This window comes from Triturus cristatus, chromosome 8 (assembly GCF_964204655.1).
Source record: "Triturus cristatus chromosome 8, aTriCri1.1, whole genome shotgun sequence".
In the NCBI taxonomy this organism is placed as follows: domain Eukaryota; kingdom Metazoa; phylum Chordata; class Amphibia; order Caudata; family Salamandridae; genus Triturus; species Triturus cristatus.
The window spans coordinates 962,638,745-962,656,654 of NC_140591.1; the positions used below are offsets into that span (position 1 = coordinate 962,638,745).

The 17,910-nt window shown below is 43.1% G+C and overlaps 1 protein-coding gene across 1 annotated transcript in view; it reads left to right on the forward strand.

Moving 5' to 3' along the window:
• Positions 1–17,313, forward strand: part of SMPX (small muscle protein X-linked) — a 308,624-nt gene extending 291,311 nt beyond the window's left edge. The window contains exon 5 of the mRNA XM_085622477.1: positions 16,961–17,313. The gene's annotated coding sequence lies outside the window, so the exon portion shown is untranslated. The remainder of the gene's footprint in view (positions 1–16,960) is intronic.
• Positions 17,314–17,910: the final 597 nt, after the last annotated feature.

Here is a 17,910-nt window from a genome sequence, read left to right on the forward strand (position 1 = left end):
GCTGTTAAGTTAGTTAATGCCAATACGAAGGCTAGATAACATAGGATTACACCTGTGCTAGCAACATTTTGCACTGACCTCTGCCTACGTGGCACTTAGAGAGCATGTTATGTTTTCGCACCTACAGTTATTGAAAAAGATGTCTTACAACGGTTAGTCAGTGGAAATGTTGCTGCATAATTGCCACTGTAATCTTCTTCAATCCCATAAAATCCATACATTTGGCAAAATTGCACTTGGGCCTGCGCTGTCACATATTTCTGCCAATGACGTTTACTAGGGATATTATTTAGTTGGTTTGTGTTATACAAACGGTTGATCATTTTAGCATTCTCCCATTTATTCTATTCGAGTGAAGGGATTTGTAGCAGATTTTGTTGTCTACGAGGGTTGCAGGAGTTTGAAGTTCATGTTCAAGCTCCACAACAAACAATGGAAACAGAATTTCATAACCTGGACATGATACAGGTTAGATGGCATTGTGCTCAAGTCACCAGTGAGTTATTGCTCGTCTTTCTGCAGCTGCTTTATGCAATACATGAAAATCTCAATGCTTGAATAAACTTGAAGAGCTATAAGAATGTTGTTTATATTTAAAAATGTCATCCTACCTCCCACTAATAGCCCTCAAACCCATAGCCTCCCAATATCTTTAACCTTTGGAACCACCCCACCCGGCTCCTTTTTGGCACCATTTTCATTAGCCAAGTGTAAAGCAGTAAGTGTTTGCGTAAAAACTCAGCCCCCCCAAAGCTCCTACCACGCAGATTTAGTTTTGCCAATGTAGACGTGTCTTTGGATTACTGGCACTTTCACTGAAGCTCTGTAAATTAATCAAGCCTGCAGGTTGTTCTAGAGGGTGTCTGGCAGCAACAAGTACAATGGCTTGTTACAGTTTGCTCATCTAAGAATTTTAAGCTCAGAACAGCCACGCATTATGGAGGATGGGGTGAGGCAACATGAGGATAATAAAGACTGACAGATGCAACTCTGTGCCCAGCATCCTAGCCAGAGGATTTGAGAAACCCTCTAAGGGCCAGATTATGCTGCAGAACAGTGCTTCAAATAGCAGCGGATTGATGCTCCTCTTAGTCTTGGCTTACAATGGCATCAATCGTCTAGTGGTCATGAGAAGTGGGATTAAACCAATGATACTGGATATGCCTTTGACCCCCACACATTCCCATCTTCTCACAAGCTTTGCTGGGGTGAGGTTTGGTGTTCCTATCGCCTGCCAGTGACAAGATGGGTAAACTAGGGTCAGTCACCTTTTCCCTGATCCATCTTTTCAGACCTTGTCAAAAGCAGTGATGGGACATGTGAACCTGTTGCCATCCAAGCCAGTGACATACTGAGAAAGGATGGTATCAAGAGCAAAGCTGGAACCAGGGCACCTTGTCATGTAGTGCCTATAAATCAATATAGGATCTGCACGTTTAGACAACATAAACTAAGGGACTGGTGTCCAGACTGATTCCTGACACTCCCAAAGTATATGTTAACCTGTGGACAAGCTAGCTCACAGTGCCACTATAAGTCCCCCAACCTTAACCAGGGGCAAATAGTTTCAGGTAACTATCAAACATGACAACCCTGACCCATCAGGGATTGTGGAAACAGTGTACTACATTTCACTCAGTCACTCGTGCTCACTCGGTCTCAGAGAAATACACAGAATAAACGATGGGGACGTTTTCAATAAGTATTTATTGAACTAGTGTTATTCTAGTATAAATACGTGTGCTACTACAACCATTAGACAGAAACAGATATATACACGAATACAAGCACCAACAGAGTAAATAAAAGGTAGAATTCTACCATGGTGCTAAAACAGTGAATATATGCAGGCATATAGATTCATGGCAGTTATCATGCGTACTCCTAAGATGCAAACCCTAGATAAGTGTACCTATGTCTACCTAGCATGTTTGTAGGTGGAAAGCCAAGAATCCCCCTAGGAAAGAGCCAACCCCATTACCTGATGAGAGAGAATGAAGGGCCCCATCTTGGTCACGAGTTGGACACCCTGCAAGGGATGCCAGACCACTGCATGCTGGAGTGTCTGCACTTAGGAACTTCAGCGTCTCGTGTCAGCATGGAAGCTTCTCCTCTGGTTTGCCCAGCGAAGATGTGGTACTTATATACCCAAAAGGTACCCTCAGGGGTTCTACCTAGATCTGTCATGGTACTGTGGGCCTGTCATCCAAAGATGATAATAGCAGAGACTTTTGTGCAGAGTTATTATACAGAAGATGGTAATCCTGGCGGGAGTTAAGAGTCCATCAGCCCACCCTTACTGGCGGAGCTTCGTCATCTGAGACTCTAGGGGGTCACGGTCTAGGCCCACAGTGTCGAGCTGACAGGCCCTGCCGGGTGCCCAACCAAATACTTCCCAAAAAAAAGAAGAACTCCTGCCAAGGTGTGTGTTCAAACTATGAAGACTCTAGTGACGTGCAGTGCTCTAGTGTGAATGTGAGTTAAAAATGGCTACCTGGGCAAAAAATATGTTTATTAGGAATTGTCCAGGTGTCATGTTTTAAAAAAAACAAATAGTCTTAAAAAATGACTATTTCCTGGCTCAGTCTAATAAGGTCGACATGTTTCAGCCGATATGGTCAACTGACCCGGCTTTCTTCAGGACCTAGATAAGATGGAGATAAAGGCTACTGCAGGGTAAACACTTTTAGTATATAAATCGTGAAAAACAATACTCAAAAAGTGAATATACAATAATCAGGTAAGACTGTAGCAATGGCCACCCTACCGGACTAGCAACCTCATGCTTGGACGTAAGAACTATGTCTTCTTTCCTAAAAAGGATTCGGAAAATCAAACCATCAGAAAGACGTTTCACACATAAATCACAGCATCAATGACCACTATTCAGCAGTGCCCATTAAGCACTGCTCTCTTTACAAAAGAACCCAAACGTTGGTTGCATGCAAACAAGATTTCGAAAAAAACGTATTGAACTCACCCAGCCTTTTGTGGGAGAAAAGCCTCATCTCACCCGGCTGACTGCTCGGAGATGGAGGCACCGCTCTGTTTAAATGTGAGGACAAACAGAAAAGTTGCAAACTGATACTCATCTGTCTAGACTCTTCACATATACATTTAAACATTATAATAAACCTATAAAAACTAAAAAGTCAATGACCTAAAAAAACTCCCCTATAGACATAATAGTGCAGGTAATTGAAAAAGATGTTCCTTTCAAAACTTCTTGGTTTGTTTAGAAAAACAACGATCCAATAATTCACAATGGTAAAAACCTCCATCTTTAAAGTCACTCCTTCCAACATCAAATGCAACAAGGTTCAGGAGGAAACAGCACACACCCTATGCAAGGTTCAGAGCGAGGGGTGTAACTATCTCACTATTGACAAAACAATATTTGTTAAACAAACATGGACCTACAGCCCTCAACCAAAACGCGGAACTCCCCTCTCCTTACCTGTCCGTCGGTACTTCAAACCAGACTGCGAGCTGTCTGGGAGGTGACGGCAGGAAGGAGGGGGAGCTCCTTAAATACCCGCCCTGATTTAGCAAAATGGCTCGATTGGAATCAGGTGCTAGTGTGTGCCTTCTTTATGACATGTGCCCAGTGACACAATGATTTTTGTTATGTTGTCTTAAAAGTGCTTTACATGCTATTCAGTGATTTATGGTCTAATGTGTTTTGATGTATATATAATACAAAGGCTATTTTTATATTACCTTGTGTGGAGTCTCTTGTAGTGTGCCTAGTGTGTCACTAGTGTGTGTGTTGCTCAAACGCTTTACACATTGTCTCTGGGATAAGCCTGACTGCTCTGCCAAGCTACCAAGGGGTTGAGCAGAGGTTATCTTGGGTGAGCAATTCCCTTACCCTGAGTAGAGTTGTGGGTTCTGCCTGGCTTCAGTGTATACCCTAGCCAAGCTGAAACTCAATTTCTAACAGGCACCTAACTAGGTAAAAGGTCAACACCAGAGCCATTATGCAGAGCAAGGTAGGACAAATGTAGGTAAAAGGTAGTGCAGCTACCTAGGTCTATATTGGGGATTATAATGACCTCTTCCTGACTTTGGCAGCAAATCCCTGCACCTAAAGCTGGCCTATACATCTGTGACCTGGTCTCCAGCCCCCCATTGTTAATTGGTAATCAAAGGGGTGTACAAGATTCAGACCAACCCAATCCCCAACTGTTCTCTCTGAGGCCAGACTGGCACTTGTGGCTGCATTCTTCATTAATCTCTGAAGAGGCTCATCCAGACTACTTGTAGGAGTGTCTGCTCTATGGAATGATAATGAAGGATTAGAGATCTAGGGTGTTACGAACTTGTTAGGGAACTGCCAGTACCTGCTGGATTTTCACATGGGAATCTATTTTAGTGTGATGAAACTCAAACTCCCATCCAAGACATTGGCTTGGCTTATGCATAGCCACACCTTACATTTTTCCAGTCATGCATACAAATATGAACTTTAAGGGGCTTATTCACAAAGGCATTTTGAGTATGTAAATTAATTCTCCTTTAGTACTCTTACGTGCTCTTACCTGCCCTTGTGAATTTTGCCCTGTTAGAAATTGGGTTTCTGGTTGGCTAGGGTATGCACCTAAGCCAGGCAGAACCCACCACTAGTCAGGGTAAGGGAGTTACACACCCAAGATAACCGCTGCTCACCCCTTTGGTAGCTTGGCAGAGCAGTCAGGCTTATCCCAGAGGCAATGTGTAAAGTATTTGTGCAACACACACACACACCAGCAACACACTAGGCACACCACAAAAAGAGGCTCCACACAAGGTTATATCAAAAATATCATTTGTATTATACACTAAACATATTAGACCACATCATATAAATCGCTGTGCCACACGCAGTTCATCAATCCCTTTGCCAACTACTAACATAAAGTCACATATATTGCCCGTGTCATAAGCACCTATTACGCCTAACATCACAGTTAGTGCAAACAGTAAATACTTCTAAGTTGCACCAGTCATAAAACACCACAAAGCAGCATTGTTGTGCATAGTATGCAGTTCCTGCAAATTATACTAGCTATATGGTCACTGCGAGGTAAAAATGACATGCATCCACATACCAGTGCATCACAATGCAGTGGTTATAAAAGCATTCCATTACAGGGGTGCCTGGGTACTTGCGCTCATATCAGGCGCTATACGGTAATTCAGGCCATATCATAGGGAACAGAGACTGACTGACTCAGCAGGACCGGGACCTCCATTGATGATTACTTCCCGCCCTATCAGCTGAGCCGTGACTGCTTCACCAAAGGTAGGCCACAGGAGTAAAGCAATGCCCCCATAGTTATGAAGGTAGTGCAACTGTGGGTAAAAAAAGAACACATAGCCGACCTCTCTCGGTCTCTCGAACAGGTGATTGGCATACACAGAAGCCCAGCGGGACCTCCGTTGAGGATTCCCGCCCTCTCGGCTACCAAGGGAAGAAGAACCCAATGCTTCCCAGGGGGGAGGGAGACACCCAGACCGCATGTGGTCTACTTTGCAGCCCCATATCCACCCAACTCATACTGGGGTGGGGAGACATCTTTCTCGGTCCTCCCCATGGCGGTAGCTCAATTTGAGCAGCTGCCCGCGATCGCTCGGCGCGCATGCTGTAATTCAGTTCCAGATGGAAGCCGGGCCGGCCCGGGGTCGCATCTGACCTGGAGTCGACTGGAACAGGCGCACTGGAGTAATGTCTTTCTCTTCTCAGCAGGGGAGATGTGGAGCATTGTCTCTGTTGGGGTCGCCCTCTGCTCCTTTGTTCTCTCCAGCATCAGCGTTGCCCAGCAACGTCAGGCTCTGGCCCGGTGCTTCCATTGCATCCCAGCAGCAGAGGCCACACACGCTGTCCATGGAGAAAGGGAGAGAGCACTTCCACCTCCAAGCTCTCCACTCCCACTACCCTCTCACAACAGGGACAGGGCCTTGCTGTACATGCTCCAACACCAAGGATAGCAGACAGTGCTCTCCATGCTCAGAATGGTAGGATAAAGGGCTTCACTAGCCCTGTCTCTTTTAGAGTGCTCCTGGGAGACAGGGAAAGTGCTCTCCACGCTGGTGCAACAAAAGGAGCGTTCAACCCATGCTTTATTTCATGACACAAGGGTGAAGGGCAGTCCTTCTTCTGCTCCAGACAGCAGCGGCAACTGCAGTCCAGCCCACCCCACACACATCATGGGCAGTGCTCCTCACACAGCTCCCAGCCCTTAGTTTATTTTATGATCCAGCAAGGATATGTCTTGAAATCGTTTATCTATCTGAGATTTCCAACAGGAGGCAAGCACACACAAGCCCTTGAAGATTCTCCCCAAGAAGGATACCACAGCAGATCAAAAAGAGTCAGTCTTTTTCCTTGACCACAGACAGAAGCAGCAACTGCAGGCAACCCACCTCTCACTCAGAAATGGCAGGGCTCCTCACACAGTCCTTTCGTTCTTCTTCTTGGTAGGGTTCTCTTACTCCTTGAAGTAATCTAAAGTCCTGGGTTTTTAGGTGCAGTACTTATACCACAAATTGTCATTGTTCTCTTTGCTGTAAGGGTCTCTGAACCCAGTCCAAACCAGCCCTTTCCTCCCTGGTGCAGCATATTCACAGGGGGCGGACACCAAATTGTGAAAAAGGGGACACAGTATATTCACATGCAAGGGAAACTCCTTCCACCACTCTAAATGCAGACCAAATCTATTCAGCCCTGCGATGAGACACCCAGGCAAGGCATGCACACCTAAACTCCCCTAGTGACTGTCTAGGGTGAATGCAAATCTCCAGCTCCTGTCACTCAAACCCCAGACACTGAATACCCAAACAGCCAGAGGCACACAGAATGGTAAAGCAAGAAAATGCCCACTTTCTAAAAGTGACATTTTCAAACACAGAATTTAAAAACCATTTTACCAAAAGGCGTGTTTAGTTCAGAGAGACTAAACTCAATTTTTCTATCTTGAAAGCTATACATGTCAAATGTTACAGCAGGGAAAAACGAAATACACAGTATTACACTATCAGGGCATGTCACACACACTAGTGGATGTCCTACCTTTCACATACACTGCACCCTGCCCATGGGGGAAACTTGGGCCTACCTTAGGCATGCCTTATATGTAAGGCAAGGGAAGATTGGGACCGAGTAAATAGGTGCACTTGCCAGGGCAGCATTGCAGTTTACAACTGTGTGCGCAGACTCTGCAGTGGTAGGTCTGAGACACATTTACAGGGCTACTCGTGTGGGTGGCACAACCAGTGCTGCAATCCCACTGGTAGCATTTGATATACAGGCCCTGGCACTCACCGTGCTCTTTATTAGGGACTTACCAGTAAATCAAATATGCCCAATCATTGTCACAATATATTGAGAGAGCATATGCACCTTAGCACTTATCACGTGGTAAAGTGCCTAGAATCCTATAGTCAACAAAAAGAAGGTCAGAAAATGGGAGGCAAAAGGCAAAATGTTTGGGGATAAACCTGCCAAAATGGCCAGGTATAACATCCCCCAAACATCTAAAATGGGAATAAAATGGGAATGTTCAGGTAAAATTCAAATACAAGTAGGAATGCCTGTGCACTTTTACTAATAGGGGGGTTTGACGTTTCTGCATCGATTTACAAAGGCAGGTAAAAGCACATAAAAAGTAATCTTGTAGTAATAACTATCGTAATAAAGGCTTTTCAGAATCATCCCCTGAGGGAATTAGTTAATACCATAACATTAGTGCATCTTAACATGGCTTCACCAGATTTATTTTAGACAATATTATATTTTAAAGCTACCACAGTGCAACTTCTTTTAATCCACACTGGGATAGGCTATCTAAGCTACATCATTTATTGGCAGCAATAACTGCTAAAGCCACCAGTTCGAGTAGCTTCATGTATAATCTGATGGTCAGCTCTTTGTCACCATGGTCAAAGCACAAAAGGGCTCTAACATACATTGAATCAACTGACCCCTCCATAATAATAGTGTCCTATGTTTTGCAATTTGCCAAAAATATATATATGTACAAACTGCTTACCCTATTTCCTTTGGACTGCCTTATCTAACTTAAAGTAGTTTACTGACGGCTTCTTATTTTATATCACATTAAGCAAATGCCTTTAACAGACATGTCCTTGAAAGATACATACTTTAAGAAAGTAATCCATTAACAATTGCATTTAGTTGACATTTGAACACAAAGGATCCATCTCACAAAGTCACTGTGCATATAGTAACACCCGCAATCTCTTAAGGTTGTGTATATTTGCAAATGTTTTGAAGCATGTTTGTCAATCTGGAATTGCACATAAAACTGTAAAGGGCTGCAATACTTCCAATTCGTTTAGGGAAAAGGACACCACTTACTTTACAATTAAAAGTGTGACTAATTCAGACCCAGAAGCTCTTGCCAATTATTGTCTAATTTCTAATTTTCTCTGCCTCACCTAAAGTTGAATCTGTGGTAGACACATCATCGCCAGCTGACTAGCAAAGGGCAGTTTCCTCCTTAACCTCCAGCACATACTTATTGTTAGAAACCAGGTCTCTAGTTGGTAAAGGTATGCACCCTGTCCAAGTTCTGGTCAGCATAAGTCAGTCACACACTAAAATCAGCCCGTGCCCACCCTCTGGAATCTTGGCACAGAGCAGTCAGGCTCAAGATTGTGTAAAGCAGTTGTGCATATATGGATGCAGTAACACAGTGAAGACCCCACTAAAACGACTCCGCAATGTGGTATGAAAATAGAAACTCTTTTACTCTCCAAAATGAGATTAAACTATAAGAATCCAATTAAAGCATTTCAAGTTATGAATACTTCAAGAATGTACAATTTTGACAGAGCCCCTGGGCTTTCAGTAAGTTCTATACAGTAACGCTGGAGAAATGACAGCTATTCACTCCGTGGATCTGGAAAAGACTTTCTCTGCAGGTCACCACGAAGCAATGCTTCCAAAGATATTACAGTTAAAATGCACTGTTAACTTTGTGGGAGACTTCTCCGTTCTGGCTGTCCACGAGAGCGCTGGTGGACGGCAGGGACATTGTAAGTCCTGGAGTGCAAAGTACCGTTCTCGGGGGATTGCAGCGGTGATATCAGGATTGGGATCGGGACCCGCATTGCTGGAGTCTACCCTTGCTGGATATGATGCGGTGATTGGAGTCACCGAGTCAGATGCCCATCTTTCCTTGATGCGTGCAGAGTGTGCCAGGTCGTGCTGGACTGCCTTCGGGCACTGCGGCTTCAGCAAAGTCAACAAACATGATGGTCTGTGTTCTAACAGGCCAGGCAGACACTGTGGTTCTTGATTGGTACACCACGCTGATGCATGTGGATGCCCAAAAGTGGCTGCTGATACACTGCGAAAGCCCAAGACTTTTTGATGGCAAGTCAGGCAGACTCAGACTCCGGATTTGCAGAGCCTAGCAGCGGCCATTTGTGAGAATGAAATCTTTGCTTGCTCTGAGATTTCCTGAACAGAGGGCAAGCCAACAAGCCCTTGGAGTTACTTAGGTTGCAAAAGGTTGTAGAGAACAGGTCCAGTCCTTCTCACTGCCCAGGTCAGAGACAGCAGGCAGCAGGCCAACACAGCAGAGCAGGTAGCAAAGTGGCAGTCCCTCCTGTGGCCCACAAATCAGCAGGCAGCAGGCCAACACAGCAAAACAGTTAGCAATGTTGCAGTCCCTCCTGTAGCACAGCTCCTCTTCTTGGCAGAGGCTACTTAGGACCCCAAAGAGAACTGAGTACATGGTGTCAGAGGCCCAGTACTTATACCCATTTCAGTCTAGAAGTAGGCAAACTTCAAAGAGACCTTTAAACCTCACAAGGTCCCTGACCTTCCTTTTCTGGCTCCAGGGGCACTACATGGGAGTGTGCAGCTCTATGTGTGAGGACAGGCACAGCCCTATTCAGGTGCAAGTATCAGCTCCTCCCTCTTACTCTAGCTTGTGGAGATTCATCAGCCTGGAACCCAGACATGTATTCAGATACAGGTAGAGGCACAGAATGGTTAAAGTAAAATAAAATGCCAACTTTCTAAAAGAGGCATTTCTAGACTTTGAATTTAAAATCTGATTTCACCATAAGTTGTGAGTTTAAAATATAAGTCCAGAGACAACAAACTCCAAACTTGTATCTCCTTCCATTTGTAATTTGCACTTAAAAGATGTTCAAGGATATCCCAATGTTAACCTATGGAAGAAATATGCCTTGCAGTAGTGAAACATGAATTTAAGAGTATTTCTCTACTAGGACATGTAAAACTTAAAAGTACATGTCCTACTTTTTAAATACACTGCACCCTGCCCATGGGACTGCCTACAGCCTACCTTAGGGTTGACTTACATGTAATAAAAAGGAAGGTTTGGGCCTGGCAAGTAGGTTAACTTGCCTGGTTGAAATGGCAGTTTAAAACTGCACACACCGGCTGTGCAATGGCAGGCCTGGGCCATGTTTAAAGGGCTACTGAGTGGGTGGCACAATCAGTGCTGCAGGCCCACTAGTAGCATTTAAATTACAGGCCCTAGGCAAATATAGTGCACTTTAATAGGGACATATAAGTAAACTGAATATGCAAATTGTGGATAAGCCAATGTTACCACATTTTAGGGAGAGAGCACATGCACTTTAGCATTGATTACCAGTGGTAAAGTGCCCAGAGTCCTAATGCCCACAAAAATGAGGCCAGAAGAAAGGGAGGAGGAAGACAAAAAGTTTGGGGGGTACCCTGCAATAAGGGCAATTTCCAACAGTTCTGAATTAAGGACAAGTTTTTGCGCTAATCCTCCATGACCTCTAAACGGTATTCAACAAAGTTCAACTCTTAAATAGACCCTTTTCCTTGGCCTGCCTTTAAGTGATTCTCCCAATTCCAAGCTAGCAGGTCTCACTATGTTAAATTATTCCCCTTAGCTTGTTCAAATGACATCACCTAGAGCAACCTCCAAATGCCTGCTCCCTTCCCAATCCTATTTAATGTCTACCGTATCCCAATTGTGATTTTTTTTCTCAAGCTATAGCTTTGGATGCTATATATATATGCATACTACCTAAAATTTCACAACAACATTCCCAAAGATCCAGACAATCACTGAAAAGTTACAGAATGTCTTGAGAGCGTCCAAATTAAATGCAGTTGAACTCACTACGTTTCCCTTCTTGAAGACTGGGATACTCTTTCTTGTCCCAGGCAATCCATAGTCATGAATATTTGACAGACATTTTTAATTGCCCTACCCCTCTTGCCAACTTTCTCTCAAAATGTTGGCAGCCTTAGCTTTTTCTATGATGCTAGCATCTCTATGATCCATTAAGCAAACAATGGTATAAAAAATGGTTTTATCAGGTGATGTCCTGTGACTGATCTTGTCTCCATTACTCCTAGATACAAAAAAATAACCACTGTTGTAATCCTGACAGAGAGCCACCACTGCTGCAATCCTGCTGGAGAGCATCATGGTGGTGCGTTTTTAGGCAGGGAGTGAGAGGAGCATCATTACACAGTGCTGGGTGCTCACAAGTCTACTTCTACAGGCCTGGGAGAACAAACATTGAAGCGTTTATGTTTTACTTTTGATTCGTACCAGGTCATGTGTGAGCAGTGCATCTACTTCTTATTTTTTTCTTTCCATTCTGACTCTTGGAGACTTACTTTTTCAATTATTTTGCCTCTATTCAGTCACAGATCTCATTCGTGCCTTGCAATATCCTTGCTACGCACAGTTGGTAGTACACTACTACATTTTTTAGCACGAAGTATGTAGGTATCTAGAAGGGGGTTTTGTAACCACTAAATTGCAAGGCAATCCTGCAATTTGAATGTAGTTGTCTCAAGAGAGATGCACATTCGTTGTTTTCCTTATATGAGTATTTTTTTCATTTTGAACTATCCCTGAACTAGCCAAGACTTTCTTACATATGGCTGATCCCAGCCTATGTCATAGTGGCAGAATATAAACAATGGAAAATGAATGATTTACAAAGTAATGAATTTATTCAGAACATTGCCATTTATCACATTTTGTTTTTCTCATTTTGCCGCTGCAAGTGGCATGGATATGTCCAGCTTTAGGTCAGGTGGCTTGCTGTACCTGAGAGACTCAAATTCACCTCACTTAAAAGCAGGGGCGGCTCCTCCATTAGGGCGTAGGAGCATTGCCCTACTGCTTTCTCGTAGTGCGAGAAGCAGAAACAGAAAATTGTATTTTAAATACCATTTTATGTTTCTGCTTCTCGCACTGCGAGAAGGCAGAAGGGTATGCCTGGTTGGCGGAGGGTGGGAGGGTATGCCTGGTTTGGGGCAGGAGGATGGGCGGGTACGGGAGGAATGGATTGCCCACTATTGTCGGCCGTGACTATTTGGTCGGCCCTCTGGGGCCGACCAAACCAGTCAGGCGTACACTACATTTACTCTATGTAGGCTGCATACAGCCTACATAGAGAAAATGGCCTCCATACAGGCGCCCGTCTGGACGCCGTCCGCACCAATCTCAACGCTGCCATTGCAGCGTTGTGATTGGCTAAGGGGAGGGGATGGAGGCTGCCTGTGGCTGATTCCTGTTCAGCAGGCAAGCAGCAGGAAAGCGCGGACCGGCCAGGAGCTGAGGCGGCACGGGATACAGTAAGTTTTTAAAAATTTTACTTAAACTCCCCCCAGCCTCCTTCCACCCGCTGCCACTGCTCCATAAATCCACGAGTTTGTCAGGTAGTTCTGTTGCTCGCTGTCGTGGACAGTACCGTGGCATCAATATGGGCTACTGGCAGACGGTGCATTTTAATACAAGATTGTTTCAAATGGTCAAATGTGGTTATTACCAGCAGTGGCAATAATATATCAGGGCTCGTCGACTTTCAAGAGCTCTGCCTGACGTATAACATCAGTGTAGCTTTACGGTAGAATTGATCAAGCATACAATATGTTAAGGATTGAGGAGAGGTCGCATACATATAGATATCCTTCATAAACCAGAAACTGACGCTCGGCTGAGAGGTTGCAATGTGTCTTCTCCAGGTGGCCCCGCAATCTGAAGCAAACCACAGCCCGTCTCGATGGCAGAGACCGCAGACGCGAGCGCCGCGTCAGCCCTCATCTGCCACATGAACACTTGTTTCTGGCTTTTTACACTTGGTATGCAGAAAGCGAGTCACACATAAGGCGAATCTCTTCCCTGTGTCAGCGATCCTGCCTTTATTGTCATGACAGCGCACTTTCCATCAGTCTGACGGTGAGACAAGGGGCAGCCACGGTGTCTCATTTGGTCCCGAGCCTCTGTTTCTATTTTTTGATATCACTCATGCCCTTAAGTCTCTGCTCCTTTGCCCCCTTGCATAACTCAAGAACAGGGGTAATTGACGTGAAAGTTTTAAAAATTAATTTCACCGTATATGCCACTAACCGAGAGTGCTAGTCCTCAGAATCATTTATAACTTCACGGTTATTAGACTGAACAGTCTGTTTTTCTGCTGAATTTCTATACAAAACAAACGAATGCACAAACTGTTGTGTCTGGGATACTTCATTGTGGTGCAACACAAAACAATGGCAAAAACAACAACACAAAACAAATACAGAATTTAGTGAGGTGCCTGTAAATGTTCACTTAGACTGGCCTCGTCACAGATATACAAATGCCTGGGATCAATCCCAGAGCACTGCTAGTGTGGCCGATATTATGGCCGGGGCATATGCCACCTCCACGTAAAATGTAAGGAGCCTTATGATATAGTTCGTTATTTAGGATGAATATATGAAGTTGAGGTACACAGCACTGGCGGTTATTTTGATTTTTTGCCTTGCATTCATTAGTCAGTAGTGATACAGCACATTACAAGTGCCCTGAGGCAGACTCTGCAGGAATAGCGCCTATATGGTGGTTGGCGCTCTGTGTGACCTTATTCTATTCGAAAGTGCCAAGCAGGTATGATATAGCGGACAAATGTGAGGCTTTGAACGCCCGTAGACTGCCTAAAGGCTTGTAGAATCACCTTGTGGCAACCGCAGAAATCACTGCTGGAGTCTAGGGGTCAGCGGTTTGAGGGGGCACGTGTAAAGAGACAAATGTGATATATTAAATAGTGTGGCACAAACTAACAAACGGTAAACAAATCTGCTGCATCCGAGGCAGTGTCTGGTAATTTCAGACTACAGCTGTGACAGTGCTGGAGTTTTATGGGTAAGGCACACAGCTATGCATTCAGTAGAGGCACTGCAATGGTATTTGCTCGGGAAGTTAATAATGTAAGAGAAAGTAGGAAATACTGAGCCTTCGATCTCATAACAGGTTTATGTCTAAAAAGTATGTATTTAAGTTCACTACAGGATTTGTAGTTTAGCCTTGCATTTCCATGAGAGAAAGCGTAGGTAAATAAATGAAGCCTAAATTGCACCTCCTCCCTTCACTTGACTGTCTGTATGCCTTCACTCTGAGTTTTAAGGTGACTTTGTTTAAAACAGAAAGAGACATCATTTTAGAAACATGTTCAGACATCTGCCAACATCTTCACATTTCAAGTGGGAACATCTTTATGAGGTATTGGTACAAAACGGTGCCTTTAAATAACAATCGTCTGTTATTTGCGTAGCGCCCAATGCTGCATTTTTTAAATTGCTGAAAATAACATCTGTTTGTTGGCATTTCTAAGGTTAAGAATATTCAGTCGAACTCACCCCCACTTTTACTCCCCACTACTTTGAAAAGTCACCAACCGCCACTGCTTAGAAGACACCATAAGCCTGAAGTATTCGTGGGGTGGCTTCTGTTCTGTTCAGAGGGTTGACAGTTAGGTCTGGACTGTGATTTGGAGCAGGCCAAGATTGATTTGCATGTGGTTGATGTTTTTAATGGCTGAGTCATTAAGGATGGAATGGTAGACTGTCAAGAGTAAATACTAGGGATTAAGATTAACTTCACCACACACAAGGTATTGATTTCTCTACATTATCAGGATCACAAACATAACTCAAGGCCCAGATGGATGTTCAAATATTCATTTTTATGTCTGCTTCTTTACTCAGAAATACAACAGGTGTATATGGAAGTTTGGATGAAACGTGATATTTCTGACAAAAGAATACCCTTTCAGGCATAGAGTGACAAATAAATTATGCAAAAAAGAAGCAGAGAACTCTGGGTTGTTCTCAAGTTTAGGTGGAAAGCATCTCCATTATAGAGCACTCTCAACACCAGTGACACTCTAAATTTGCTCACCTCAAATGTCTGCTTTTCCATCAAAGTCCTTAAGAGTAGGATTAGCACAGTGCTATCCATGCCGAGCTGTAAAATGGCCAAAGCTTTTTACCACTCCAGGCACAATATTACAGCTTTGGATTGGTTAAATACCAACCAAGCCAACCTGAAATTAATAAAATTGGCAAATGTGAAGGGAGTTGCATTTGATAAACTAAGGGCCTCATCTGACCCTTACATAATCACATGTGCTAGTGTGCACCCAGTAATTACTGATACTGGGTGGTGTGGTATTTATCAGGTGTTAAATTCGTATGTAATTCTGAGTTCTGGAACTCAGAAAGGGGAATTAGGTGCTAATCACACGTGTGTTCCACCATTACAAGGTGTACAAATACAGATTTCACACATGATTTGTGTCAGATTTTACTTGGCAAAATTGAGGTAGGCAAACAGCTGCAGGGTGCACAATCAATGTAACAGAATCCCGACCCCGATCCAGGAGAAAACAGGAGTTTTCATTAGAAACCAGATTACCGCGAGAGAGAGAATGAGGCCCTAAAGCATAAAGTGATGAGAGCAATTATGATACTGAAATAAGGACTTTGTTATGGGTTGTCAGAGAGATCCGTGTAGAACAAACCCTGTCTTAACTCCGATGACTTCATCTCTAAATCCAGACCTTTACCTTCCAATAACCTTTCTAGTACCTGAGATGAAAGTGTCCCTGCTCCCACACAACATATACCTCTACTTTTCAAATGAATTCTTTCTTTCAGCACATAAACGTGACCTCTTTCAATCTTCTCAAAGTGATTTACATGCATTGTTGTCTGTTTGTACAAATGTTCCTTTAATATATTAGCTACCTTATATAGGGAGTTAATTCCTTAGAATCTGTAATTCCAAGAAGGCTCGACAACAGACACCAGATTCACAAGAGTAAAATGTCTTTTGTACTTGGAAATTCCTAGTTCACTGACGGGACTGGGGTAATTGTGCCAATAGGGTGGAATTTCTGTATTCACAAATTTAGCAGTAGGGGTAAGCTCTTGTGGGTTCTTGGGGGGGGGGGGCAGCGGGGGCTTAGATTTATTGGGTATTAGCTTAATACCGCGCACAAATGCAGAAACAGATACAACGTAGATTTTTAACAGATACTTTTAAAACTTACTTAAAGACTGCACAAATTAAACACATGGTGCAGGGATGTGGGAGGTTCCATAACTTGGAATTTGCCACGCTAAGTAACAGTCACAACTTTTAAGTTGGTATGCATTCTCCAGAAACATGTGAATTGTTTTCCTCTTTTGCAAGGCATGGAACTCATTCATGCCAACGCCTGTAGTTACTGCTGTTATGCAGTGAGAGAATCTGGCGGTCTGGGAGGAAGTGGTTTCAACATGGCCTAAAATATTTTACCATCGAAAACTAGCTCCTGAGTTGCAATTCCGAGAACAGATAGTTAATGAAAAAAAATTACACATTTGAATACTGCTGGTTTATTTATGACTATCATAGTTTTCCACGAGTACATGAAAATTATGAAAAAAGCACAATTTGACTCCAAAAGTAAGAATAATCCTTCACAAGGGCAAATGTTCGACATTTTTTATCTACCCTTTGTGAAACAATATATGCACTGACATTACCTTTTCGTACTGTTATTGTTTTTTCCCGATTAATATATGTCCAAGATGCTTCACTTTTCTTCAACAATGCATAGTATTTGACACTTGCTCATTTTTAATATACACACTGAACTGGACTTTACCTTTCAGGTACAATGCAAGACGGGAGGAGAACCCGTGTGGATTCCGAAGAACGAACTACTGACACCCACCTATTTTATATATATTCGTATGAAGACTGTGGATTTGTTCAGCACAGCACCAGACTACTCAATGAATGTGTTAATTTTTCATTTTTATTGATATCCTTGCTTTTGCCCATGTGTTCCTACAGCGAAGAGGACAACGACACAATAAAGTAGAGGACAATTGTGACACTTTTGTTCATTCTTTGGGCTAGTTTGAGGGCATGGGACTAGAAAAAGAGTAATAAATGATACGTGTTAGTTTGCACAAAAAGTAAAAAAAAAAAGAACAAAAAAATAAACTATCTTTTTGTTTTATGAGAATGTTTTTGTGCATGTTTTTATGCTTCAGCAGTTTTTAATCCACTGCATTGACTCTTGTTTTGAAATATGCATATCTCTTATAACCTGTTCAACTGTTTCATTTCTATCTTAGCACCTCACGTGGACCGGTGCAGATTTTCAGGTGGGTTGACTGGCCCACTAAACTAATCAACAATGCCATTTCAAATCTTTATTTTCGATCATTTAGATCATCAAAGATATAAATACATAACAATTTTTAAAATTATAAAGTTTTCGATATTTTAAGCATTCACATGTAAACAATGACTTTCGAACATTTCATAATACAAGCGTTAAAAACATGAAAAAAGATATTCTAAAATCTTTTGGCGTTATATAGCCCCCTCCTCTTTTAAAAGACGGGTTCGAACATGCCACATGGCCATTAAGTACTTTGCCACTGCAAAAACAATCGGAGGTGACAGATCAGTTTTTAGGATTCTGAACGCAGACAAATATTTCCTAAATCCCATGTTTTTAAGAATGGGTACAAGCCAGTACTTCCTCGCTCTTTGGTAGGCTTTACAAAAAAGGGCCACATGTAAATCGCTTTCCTGTGGATATGCACAG